At 40.2% G+C, this 13,051-nt stretch overlaps 1 non-coding gene across 1 annotated transcript; it reads right to left on the bottom strand.

Annotated features, from left to right (window-relative positions):
* Window positions 1-8,234: 8,234 nt before the first annotated feature.
* On the bottom strand, window positions 8,235-8,382 carry LOC118661774. The gene has a single exon (XR_004969467.1). It is a non-coding gene; the product is annotated as a small nucleolar RNA SNORA57 (small nucleolar RNA).
* Window positions 8,383-13,051: the final 4,669 nt, after the last annotated feature.

The following is a 13,051-nucleotide window of genomic DNA, read 5'->3' as shown; positions in this document are numbered from 1 at the left end:
GTCTCGATTGTAATACACTTACATTTCTAGGAAAATTGAAGCTTTTGTTTTTTGCAGCCCACATAAACTTAAACCTTGTTTATTTAGCCTGTGTTAGCCTTTGAGTTTCACATGTTTGTTCTATAGGTACTGACTCAACAAGAGTTTTATTTTTTAAAAAACACCTTGGATTTTGCTATCACACACACACCTGTGACAAGATTTGTGAATGCTGCCTCATGCTCTGTTGTGAATATGCCCCTGACATCAGGCTCAACATAAGCCCTGTATTTTCAATTTAAAATACTTTCCTGATGAATATTTTACTGACTACCACTTTACCTGCATCTGGTTATTCAAGCAAGCAGGAAACTCTCTGGAAAAAAAAAAGTGTCCTGTGGTGTCAACTATGCCTGGAAGTACCCCAAACTCCCACATGTAGCTATGCTTAAAATGCCTGTTATCAAGTTTAATAGAGCAACATAGACACAATACAGGCAAAGAGAAAGCTCTGTGTGTGAGAGTTTGCAACAAAAATGGCCTGAAGAGATAACATTGGAAAGGAAAGTTGTCAATATTTTCTCACATTGATAAGGAGCTACTTTTGACTCCCTTCAAGTAGACAGATTCCTTAGCTCTTTGGATAAATGAATCATCGATAAAAAATGAAGAAGTGAGCCTGAAAGAGTTCATGGTCTGATTGAACAAGATAAAAAGAATCTCACAAAACGCATTTGTAGAACTATGAAAAGCTCAAGTCTCTTCAAAATAGTCATAAATTTCTCAGAAAAAGAAGAGTGTGCTTAATTTACTGTTTCAATGCAGGAACAAAAGTTAGAGAAAAAAGTTGGGAACTTATAACTATAGGAATGAAAGGAAGAAATTTGAATAACAAGGACTAGAAAATAAAAAGAAAGTACCCAATCAAAATTCTGGCAAGTTATTTTTTGGACAGCAATAAACAAATTCTACAGTTTATATGGAAATCAAAAGACAGAATAGCCAACACAATACTTATGAAAAAGAACAAAATAGAGGACAGACACTACCCAATCTCAAGATTTACTTTAGAAGCTAGAGTAATCAAGGAAGTGTGCTATTGACAAAAGAATAGGCAAATAGATCAATGAAACAGAGAGGCCAGAAATTGACTCATACAAACATAGTCAAGTGAGCTTTGACAAAAGAGCAAAGATAGTTCAATGGAGAAAGGGTAGTCTTTTCAACAAATTGGGCTGGAACAACTGTATATCCAGACACTATGACCTCATAAAAATTAACTCACAATGGATCAGACACATAAATATTTATTCAAAACTATAAAACTCCTGGAAGAAGGCAAATGAGAAATTCTAGGTAACTTCGGGTTTAGTGTGATAACTTTTTAGATAAAACACCAAAAGTAAAAACTGTGAAAGAAAAACTGGTAAGTAGAATTTCATTAGCGTTAAACACTTATGTTTTGTGAAAGACACTGCTCAGAGAATGAGAAGACAGGTTACAGAGTTGGAGAAAATATTTGCAAAACACATCAATAAAGGTCTCATATCCAACCAAAATATACAAAGAACTCTCAAAAGTCAACAATAACAAAACAAATAACTCAATTTAAAGTGGACTAAAAATCAAAGAGACACCTAACCACCGGGAGCAAATATGTATATGAAAGGATGCTCAACATCATATTTCTTTAGGGAATTTTGAATTAAAACAACATTGAGAGACCAACACACACCTATTAAAATTATCATAAATTCAAAACACTGACAACACCAAGTACTGTGAGAACAGTGAGAAACAGGAGCTCTCATTCATTGAGGATAGGAGTGCAAAATAGTACGGCTATCTTGGAAGACAATTTGGCAAGAGGGAGATGGTATATTGGGAACACTCTGTAATTTCTACTCATTTTTTCTGTAAATCTAACACTGCTCTAAAAAAAAATAAAGTCTATTAATTTTTTAAAAAAGAGAAAAATTTTTCCTGAAACAAAAAATCAAATAAAAGCACAAACAAAAGTGAAAAGCAAAATAGAAGCTTAAGCCTACTCTTGAGAAGAAATCATAGGACAAGAAACTAAAAGTGAAATGAGATTGTCAATAGGATGTAAATGTTTTTCAGTAGAACTATGATTTTTAAATGTAGAAAAAGAAACAACAAACCCAAAATTAAAACTTCAGGGGGATTCAATCCCATATTACTTTCATAGCCAAGCACTAAAGGGACCTCAAAAAAATGGGTATGCTCTAGATCATAAAAATTAGTTTGTCTATTTTTGCATATGCAGTATTTGTATTCAACTCTGGTTGATGTTATAGTAACTAACAGTCCAGGGCCTGGGCCAATCTATTTTAACTAAAGTTTTTCAGGGAATCTTCCTTATGAATTAATATTTAATGTGTTACATGCTACAAAAGTAAAAAATGAAAATCATAGTTCCATGTTGAAATGATTCCCAATATTCGTAAAATTTCAAGAAATGTTATTTTCCTGCTACATGGCATATTGGGATGAAAAGGGAAATGATGTAGAATTGCATTTGACAAGCTGAAGACTCAATAATAAACAGCTATTTGTAGATATTGGCAAATGGCACAGCATGTAAGCAGCCGTTTGAATGGCACACCTCCTATGAATGACTATAACATCAGAGAGAAATATTGGGTTGACCCTGAATTGCCAGAAATATTATAGCTCCTGTTTTGTTTTTATTGCTATGATTTACAGTGCTATTAGTTATTGGCAGTTAAAATCTCTTTTTAAAGACCTAATTGTTACTTGATTATTATTTATTACTAGAGGCCTGGTACACAAAAATTTGTGCACTTGGGGGGGAGGGGGGTCCCTCAGCCCAGCCTGTGCCCTCTCGCAGTCTGGGACCCCTCGGGAGATAACGACTTGCTGGCTTAGGCCTGCTCCCGGGTGACAGAGGGCAGGCCCAATCCCTAGGTGCAGCCCCTGGTCAGGCTCAGAGCAGGGCCGATTGGGGAGTTGGGGCGCCACCCCCTGTCATGCACAGAGCAGGGCGGATCGGGAGGTTGTGATGCCACCCTCAGTCACGCTCAGGGTAGGGCCGATTGGGGGGTTGGAGCACCGTCCCCTGTCACACTCAAGGCAGGGTCGATGGGGAGGTTGCGGTGCCATCCCCTGTCACACACAGAGCAGGGCGGATCAGGGGGTTGGTGCACTGCCCCCTGTCACTCACAGAGCTGGGCCCATCAGGGGGTTTGGGGTGATGCCCTCTATCACCCACAGAGCAGGGCTGATCAGGTGGTTGGGGCACCGCCACTCTCACACTCAGGGCAGGGCCAATGGAAAGGTTATGGCTCTACCCTGTCACACACAGAGCAGGGCCTGTGTGGAGGGGGGGGAGGCTTGGGGTGCCGCACCCTGTCACACACAGAGCCACAGGGCGATCAGGGGGTTGGGGAGCTCCCCCCTATCAGGCACAGGCAGGGCTGATCAGGGGGGTGGGACGCTTTCCCCTGTCATGAACAGAGAAGGGCAGATAGGGAGGTTGTGGCCCCGCCCCCTGTCACACACAGAGCTGCAGGGCGATCAGGGGGTTTGGGCGCTGCCCCCTGTCACGCTGATCCCGGTGCCAGGAGGCCTTGCGGCTCCACTGATCCCGGTGCTAGGAGGCATATTACCCTTTTACTATATAGGGTAGAGGCCTGGTGCACGGGTGGGTGCTGGCTGGTTTGCCCTGAAGGGTGTCCTGGATCAGGGTGGGAGTCCCCACTGGGGTGCCTGGCCAGCCTGGGTGAGGGGATGATGGCTGTTTGCAGCTGGTCACACACCCTTCAGGGTGGGGGTCCCTACTGGGGTGCCTGGACAGTCTGGGTGAGGAGCTGAGGGCTGTTTTCAGGCTGGGCGTGACTGAAGCTCCCAACCGCTCCTTTCTTTCTTTCTTTCTTTTTTTTTTATTCTGGGCCAGCTTTAGCTTTGAGGCTTGGCTCCAGCTCTTAGGCCTCCGCTGCTGAAAGTAGGTTTCTGGCCTTTGCTTACAATGTTGTGATCCGGCTGGCTGAAGCCCGGCGGACTAAAGCAGGTTTCTGGGGCTTTGTTTAGCTTCTATATTTGTTACATAGTTGCTAGAGTTGCAGCTCAGAGGCCTGCAGTGGCAGGCGGGGAACGTTGGAGTCCTCCGTCACTGAAGCAAGCAAGCCTCATGTTAGTTTCAAGCTGCCTGGCTGCCGGCCGCCATCTTGGCTGGCAGTTAATTTGCATATTGCCCTGATTAGCCAATGGGAAGGGTAGCGGTAGTACACCAATTACCATGTTTCTCTTTTATTAGATAGGATGAGATCTTTTCTGTCTTTTCTAAGTTAAACTGTGGATGGTGCAAACTGACTCGCAAGTAAAATGGTGGTATTAAATTTATACCCCCATCTTGGGAACCAGGATACTCTGTGCTGCAAAAGATAGCAGTGGAAGCAAACTCAGGTATGTGATGTCAACCTCTTTTTACTTCCTGGGTTTCACATACCTCACTGAGAAACTTTCTCTCTATAATGATGGAGACAAAATAAAATGTCACTATGTTTCGGAGTCTAGAGTACACAGGCATGCTGTCATAGCTTCACTGAGTAATCAAGGTCATTTGATATGGCCCTCAACTGTTTATCACATGGCAGAAAGACAGGTAGCTCTCTGGCCTCTTTTAAAAGGGCACTAATCCCATTCATGAGTGCTCCACCCTCAAGACCTAATTACCACCTCCAAAAGCCCCATTTCCTAATACAATCACTTGGAGATTACATTTTAACATATGAACTCAGACATTAAGCTCTTAGCATTATTTTTACCTGTTCTCTTTCTCTTTTAGTTTCTGAGGGGGCAGGGAAGGTCTTCCTCAACTCAGTAAAAATCAGTGAAATACAAAAGAAAACACCAATGAGATGCTATATTTTACCTATAGGATTGGCAAAAAATTATATTCTGCCGATATGTTGATGAGAATATTGATGGGATTAAAAGTTCATATGAAGCTCTGTAGGTATAGCTAGCTGTTGATCAAACTCCTTTGCTCCTTCCAGGAACACAGGTTTTGGCTGAGAAGTGATTGTCAAACTATTTCCAGCCTTTCTTGTAGCTGAGTGTGGCCTTAAAAGTAGTTCTCACCAGTTGAAATCAGAATACAACTTCCGAGACAAAAGCTTTAAGAAGCGGTTGTGCCTCCTGCGCACTCCAGTTCCCCTTCCGTTAGTTGGATACAGTGAGTAGCAGAACCACAAGAATCTAAGATTTTTGATTTACTGCATGAGGAGAGTGAATCACAGACTAGGAATAGTTGTAATGAACTGTAGTCTTTGGGGCTAATCATCTTAGCTTACCAAACTAATATATACTTCAGAGAATAATTTGACCAGATCTAGAAAAACTGAATGTAGACATACTGTCTACCATCTAGCAATTTCACTACTTGTTATGTTTCCTTGAGAAACATTTGTACCATGTCAAGTGGTTACCCATTGCAGTGTTGTTTATAGCAGCAAAATAATAGAACCACCTAAACATTAACCAATACTGGGATGAATAAAGAAAACGCAATATTTTCACATTATGGAAGAGCAGACAACAGTTAAAAAAGGTGAACTGTACATGTTGCACTTTGAAAGAATTATGTGCATAAATAGAACTCCAAACCTTAAGCTTTTGTGGGGAAAATAGCAAGTTGCAAAAAAGAATACCACCCAGCTGCATGGTTTAGTGGTTGAACATAGACCTATGAACCAAGAGGTCATGGTTTGATTCCCTGTCAGGGCATATGCCTGGGTTGCGGGCTCCATCCCCAGAAGGAGGCAGCTGATCAATGATTCTCTCACATCATTGATGTTTCTATTTCTCCCTCTCCCTTCCTCTCTGAAATCAATAAAAATATATATTTTTAAAAAAATACCTAATCATGATTCTATTTGCTAAAAACACAAACACACAGAGGAAAATGTTTATAGCATACTAACTGTGAATTTAAAATTATAAAAGATATATTAAAAGTATAACACTAGGCCCATTATCTCAAAAAGGGAAGGGAATAAAATGGGACCAGGTTTGTGGTCAAGAAGCACTTTTTTTGGCTATAATACATTGTATCTAAAGAAAAATAATGTTAGTATATATTATTTGTATAATGATTTTGAAAAATGGAGAAAAAAGATAGAAAGCAAATGTGACCAAATACTGACTGGGTTAAATAATGGGTGGTGGAAATAATAGTCTAGTATAGGAAACCAGATCTACTGGTTTTCATGAAGTGAGATACCATTGTGCACAATAAACCCTCCCAAGACTCAGCTAAATATCTGTCTTGTTTTACATTATCCCAGGACCTAAGAGCCCTGGCTTTGAAAGAGAATAGGTACAGGTGTGGTAGCTCACGGCCCCCTTTCAGTTTATTTTAACAGCATTATAAGTTACAAGTCATAACATTACCCATTGCAAATACACAGTTCAGTGAGTTTTAGTAATTTATAAGAGCTGCGTAGCAACCCCTGCCATTCAATATTACAACACTTCCATCACCCCCAAAACTACTTTTGTGTCATTTTGCAGTCAATCTCTACTTTCACCACTAGCTCCAAGAAAACCATCAATATGTTTCTGTCTCCATAGTTTTGGCTCTTGCAGAGATTTCCTATAAATGGAATCACATAATATGCATTTTTTTGTCATTTAACATAATGTTTTGAGATTCACCCATGGCTTTGTGTATATCAATAGTTTATTTCTTCTTAATGTGGGTATATTATATAAATGTGCCACCTTTTGTTTATCTATTCACCTGTAAATGGATATATGGGTTGTTTCCATTTGGAGATATTATGATCAATGCAGCAGATGAGTCTTTGTGGAGAATTATGTTTTCAATTCTGTTGGCTAGTGTAGTGTGTTGAATGGTGGCCCCCAAAGGATATAACCACTTAGAACTTTGTGAGTGTGACCTTGTTGGGGAAAAGGCTACTTGCAGATGTGATTAAGTTAAAAATTTTGATGTGCAAACATCTTGTATTAGCAGGGGCCCCAAAATCTGATGGCTGTGTCTTTATAAGTGACAGAAGAGAAGACATAGGCAAAAATAGGAAGGCCATGTGAAGGTAGGCAGAAATTGGAGTTATACCAAGGAACATTTGAAGACACCAGGAGCTGGAAGAGGCAAAGAAGGATGATCTTTTAGACCAGTGGTTCTCAACCTTCCTAATGCCGTGACCCTTTAATACAGTTCCTCATGTTGTGGTGACCCCAATTTTATTGTTACAAATTGAACATAATTAAAACATAGTGATTAATCACAAAAACAATATGTAATTATATATGTGTTTTCTGATGGTCTTAGGCAGCCCCTGTGAAAGGGTCGTTCGACCCCCAAAAGGAGTCTCGACCCGCTGTTCTAGACCAGTCACTGCTGAATCTTGATTTTGGACTTTGGATTCCAGAATTGTAAAAGAATAAATTGCTGTTGTTTTAAGCTACCATGTTTGTGGTAATTTGTTATGGCAGCCTAAAAAAAGAATATAAATAGATATCTAAGAATATTGCTGGGTCATATGATAAGTGATTATTTAACTTAAAAAAAAAAACACACAAAACACAGATAGTACAAGAGGCTGGTGGCTCAGTCTGGGGCTTTTCCTTGAAGGCTGCGTGCTTATGTGAGAGGCCTCTGTCAGCAATGGCTGCTAGACCCTGGTTATGGATTTGGGCTCAGTTAACCACAAGGAGCCCTTTGTGGCAGACTGGGCACTCTTTGAAGTCAAGGACACAGTCTGACTAAGTGCTGTGTACCTGGCACATGGTATTTTTTGCAACGTAACAAACCTGAAATCCCTCCTAAGTGGCTTAAAACAACAATTATTATTATTATTCTGCTTCACGTGACTGGGGCAATGAGACAACTAAAGTGTTTTTAAAAGTCTCATGAATATGACTGGCAGTTTGTGCTGGCCACTAGCTGGGAACTTAGGGCTGTTGGTTGGGGGACTTGTTTCTTCTCTACTGAGCCTTTCCACATTGCTGCTTGAACTTCCTTACAGCATGGCAGCTGGATTTCAAGAAGGAATGTTCTAATAGCTGTAGATATATGTTAAGGCCCACCCTTGAAAGTTACACAGCTTCACTTCTGCATTCTTTTGAACAAAACAGATCATCAGACCAGACCAGAGTCAAAGGATGGAAAGACTCCATCAAATAATGAGAGGAATGATAAGAATTTGTGGTCATCTGTAATTTTTAATCAGCTAAACTTTATTTTTTACCAGTGCCCCAGTGCTTGAGGATAGAACTGGTAGACTAGAAACCATCAGTACCAAAGACATGATATAGAGGGGCCAGAAACCTTTCACTATGCTTCTTTGCATTACGGGGAACAAGGCCACAGTCTGGCCTCCCACCAAGAAGAAGAATATATAAACTTGTTATTTTAGAGGCTACATTTGAATTTCATACTTGTTTAACTTTATAGATTTTTAACAAAATCTACAGTCAATTAAAAATTATCTCAGAATGCATTGCTTTTCTTCTGAACATCCTTGTCCCAGCTCCTTTATTGTTTAGTATTTTAGTTTCATCTTATTTATAAAACTTGTGCCCAGCCAGTGTGGTTCAGTTATTGAGCATCGACCCATGATCCAAGAGGTCACTGGTTCAATTCCCAGTAAGAGTACATGCCTGGGTTGTGAGCTCAATCCCCAGTAGGGGGTGTACAAGAGGCAGCTGATCAGTGATGTTTCTCTCTCATTGAAGTTTCTCTCTATCCCTCTCTCTCTCTGTCTAAAAATCAATAAAAAAATATTTTTTTAAAAAAACAGAAACAAACAAAAAAACACAAGGAAAAAACACAAAAACTTTCCAAACTGTTTTCCAAAATGACTACCATTTTACATTTTCAAATAGCAATGTATAAGAACTGCAATTTCTCCACATCACTGCCAACACTTAGTATTGCTAATCTTTTTTTATTTTAAGACATTCTGATAGGTGTGTAATAGTGTCTCATTCCTCTAAGGATTAATGATGTTGAATATTTTTTTCATATGTTTATTTCATATATTTTCTCATTTTCTTATTGAAAAGTGGGTCTTCTTCTTGAGTGTGAGTCTTTACACATTTTAAATGCAAGTCCTTTATCAGAAATATTTACAAATATTTTCTTCCAGTCAATGGGTGACTATTAAAAGGCAGATTTAAAAATATATATAATGTCCAATTTGCCACTTTTTTCTTTGATGTATTATACTTTTGAAGCCATAGTATGGAATTTCTGCCTAATTCAAAGTCATAGATATCTTCTTTTATGTTTCCTTCAGATATGTTATACATTAACATTTAGATTTATGATCCGTTTTGAGTTGTTTTGTTTATGGTACAACATAAGGGAAAATGTTCATCTTTGTACATAAGGATAACCAATTGTCACAGCACAATTTTTTGCAAACAATATTTCCCCATTGAATTACTTCAGTGCCTTCATAAAAAATCAATTCACTATACATATGTGGGTTTATTTCTGCATTTTCTAGTTGATGCCATTGATCTGTATTTCAATTTTTATATACCAACTAGTGGCCCGGTGCACGAAATTTGTGAACGGGGGAGAGTGTGTTCCTCAGCCTGGCCTGCACCCTCTCCAATTTGAGACCCCTCGAAGGATGTCCTACTGCCAGTTTACAGGGACTGGGCCGAAAGCAGTAGTCGGACATCCCTTTCGCAATCCTGGACTGCTGGCTCCTAACCGCTCACCTGCCTGCCTGCCTGCCCGATTGTCTCCAACCACTCTGCCTGCCGGCCTGCTTGCCCCCAACTGCTCCCAGCCTGCTTGCCTCCAAATGCCCCCCCGCCAGCCTGATCACCCCAAACTGCCCCCCCCTGCTGGCCTGCTTGCCCCTACTTTCCCTCCCCACTGGCCTGCTCATCCCCAACTATCCCCCTGCTGGCCTGCTCACTCCAAACTGCCCACCCCCTGCTGTCCTGATCACCTCCAACTGACCCCCACTGATGGCCTGCTTGCTTCCATCTGGCACCCCTGCTGGTCTGCTTACCCCCAACAGCCCCGCTCCCCACCAGCCTGATCACCCACAACTGCCCTCCTCTCTTGGCCTCTAACCACCTCTACCTTGGCCCCGCCACCATGGCTTTGTCCAGAAGAACATCTGGAAAGTCTCCTGGAAGGTCTCCCAGTCTAATTAGCATATTACTCTTTTATTAGTATAGATATATTTGTCTGTAAATATGATTATGATTGCAGATATGAGTAGGACCAGGTAAAATTTTATAGAATGGGCCTTTTATTACAGATGGTTTGCCATGTATGCATCTTTTCTAAAAAAGTAAAAATTACTTTAAAAAATGTTTCAGGAAGACTTTGAGAAATTTACAATATCTGCTTTTCTTCCAAGAAAGTTGTCACTTTTATGCCAGAGTGAGAATTATTTGTATGCTTTGTATGTCAGCAGTGGGCCACTGTGACTGGGGGGCACTTAGCTTGACTTGAGAGTAATTATCTTGCTCACTGGCTGGGAGGGAGGGCGTGTGGCAGAGGAGATAAATATTCGGTTCTGGATTATTCATAGATTGCTGTCTTTCTGGATTGATTGTGCAAGCCCCTCCTTTTATTGATGTCCACCTTCTGTTGATAGACATCTACCCTGGGAGAGAAATGAGATGAAACTCTCTTTCTTGTCATTGTAAAAAAGCATTTGAATTCCTAAGGTGTGACAAGGCCACCCAGCCATCCACAGTCAAGGTACACATTTTCATGGAGGATGTTCCCACTCTTGAATAAATTAAAACAATTTTTTTCTTTTAATTTAAACTTTCTTCTATAACTGTTTTCTTGTTACTTAAAAGCTAGTTTTTTTGAAACTACTTCCAAAGCTTTTCAAGCTGTATATGTCCTTGGAATGAATTGAGCCCGACCGGTGTGACTCAGTGGTTTAGCATCAACCTATGAACCAGGAAGTCACAGTTTGATTCCAGGTCAGGCCACATGCCCGGGTTGTGGGCTTGATCCCCAGTATGGGGCGTGTAGGAGGCAGCTGATCAATGATTCTCTCTCATCATTGATGTTTCTATCTCTCTCCCTCACCCTTCCTCTCTGAATCAGTAAGAATATATTTTAAAGAGAGAGAGAGAGAGAGAGAGAGAGAGAGAGAGAGAGAGAAGAGTATATATGTTTGTAAATAAGAAAACATGTATTTGATGCTCTTAGAAAGTCTTATTTTCTTTCATTAAAACTTGTGCAGTATAGGGAACTCCATAAATTATCTTAATTTGAAGAAAGTTAGAGGGAAAGGTACTAATTCAGAGTTCCTTGGGAAAATGTGTCACTTATATATTTTTTTATGTCTATTTTTTTAAATCAAAAACTGAAATATTTTCTATTCAGAAAATATATTTGGATCTAAATATCTTCTATAATTTTAACCCTAAAATATCAATTTAAATATTTTAAAAATGGTTGGGATGTTTGTTTGTTTTTAAATAAGTTAAGTTACAGGAGTTCTACATGTTACTGGATCACCTGGGGTAATTTTCTGATTGGAAAATTAAGAATTATAGTCAGAGGGCAGGACATGAGAATTTTTAAAGAACATATTGAATTTACTTTAGAAGCTGAACCTCTCTTATCATGTGACTTGTTTTGGATGTTTGTTAAACTATATTATCACTTAAGCATTGCTGCTATTGGGACAAACAGTGACAGTTGATTCAGGTCATTTGAATGTCCACTGTCAGTTTTAATTTGTATGTTCGTTTTGACTCTGTCATATGCTCAAACTTCAGTGGAAGTCATGAGAACCTATTATTTTTGCCTGCTCCCTCCTTTACGTTGGAAATATTCTTTTTTACTCAGAGGGACCTTAACTTTGATGTAAGGGATTGTTTCCGTTGCCAACTTTTTTCTTCCTTGCCAAGTAAGAGAGTTGTTGTGAACTCTTCAGTGATGCCTTCCCCAGGATATTTGCAGATGTGGTTGGGAAAAGTCATTTCATCCCCGACCTTTGCATGTCAGGTGCTGGGGTGCCCGGGTGCCACCTTGCCTGCGCCCTGGCTCTCCGATCACAATGGAAGATCACGGAGCCTCAGGCAAGGTGGCACCTCCGATTGTGATCACCGGCTGGGGGGTGGGAAAAGGTGGCCCTGGTTCTCCAATCCAGAGCTGGGGGGCAGGGCAAAGGCGCCCCGGGGCCGCCTTTGCCCTGCCCCCCAGCTCTTGCCTGCCGCCTGGGTTTCCAATCACCATTCTTCCCTCCTTCCCCTTTCGCCTCCCATCATTACGCCTATGTATGCAAATTAACCACCATCTTTGTTGGTGGTTAACTGCCATCTTTCTTGGCAATTAATTTGCATATCACCCTGATTAGCCAATGGGAAGCATAGCAAAGGTATGGTAAATTACCCTTTTTGACTTTTATTAGATAGGATATCGCACTGTCTTGATTCTTTAGCTTTATGGTGAATTTTGAAATCAGGTTGCATAAGTCCTACACTTTGTTTTTGGTCTTACAAAGTTATTTTGACTGTTCCCTTTAATGTCACTCCTATCTGGCTGTGTCCCACAGTTTGTGGGATCCTTAATATGTTGATGCAAATCAGTTCATATGTACCAACCTGATTCAATGAAATGAAGTAAAAATTTTGAAAAAAGAAGGGACCATCTTGAAAGAAATGTGTTCTTTACAATCCAAGTACTGAAATCCAGGAATGGCCACAGTTGTCCATCTTTTAACATCCTAGTTATTTTATTTTATTTTTAAAAATATGTTTTTATTGATTTTTTTAGAGCGAGAGAGGATGAGAGAAAAACATCAATGAGAGAGAAACATAGATCAGCTGCCTCAAACATGCCCCCTCACTGGGGATCAAGCCCAAAACCAGGGTGTGTGTCCTGGCAGAGGATCTATAGAGGGAGGTAAACAAAATGAAAGTAAAATAATAGATTATTGTAGAGAGTGTTGATTGTTATGAAGCAAATCAAACAGGATATGGAGGACACTGCCATAAAAGGTGATAAAGACTGTGAAGAAAGTCCTCTTTGTGGAGGTGACAATTGAGCTGAGACCATTAGTGGGAA

The sequence above is a fragment of the Myotis myotis genome, unplaced genomic scaffold (genome assembly GCF_014108235.1).
Source record: "Myotis myotis isolate mMyoMyo1 unplaced genomic scaffold, mMyoMyo1.p scaffold_m19_p_1, whole genome shotgun sequence".
Lineage (NCBI taxonomy): Eukaryota > Metazoa > Chordata > Mammalia > Chiroptera > Vespertilionidae > Myotis > Myotis myotis.
This window is presented reverse-complemented; position numbering and strand designations above follow the sequence as displayed.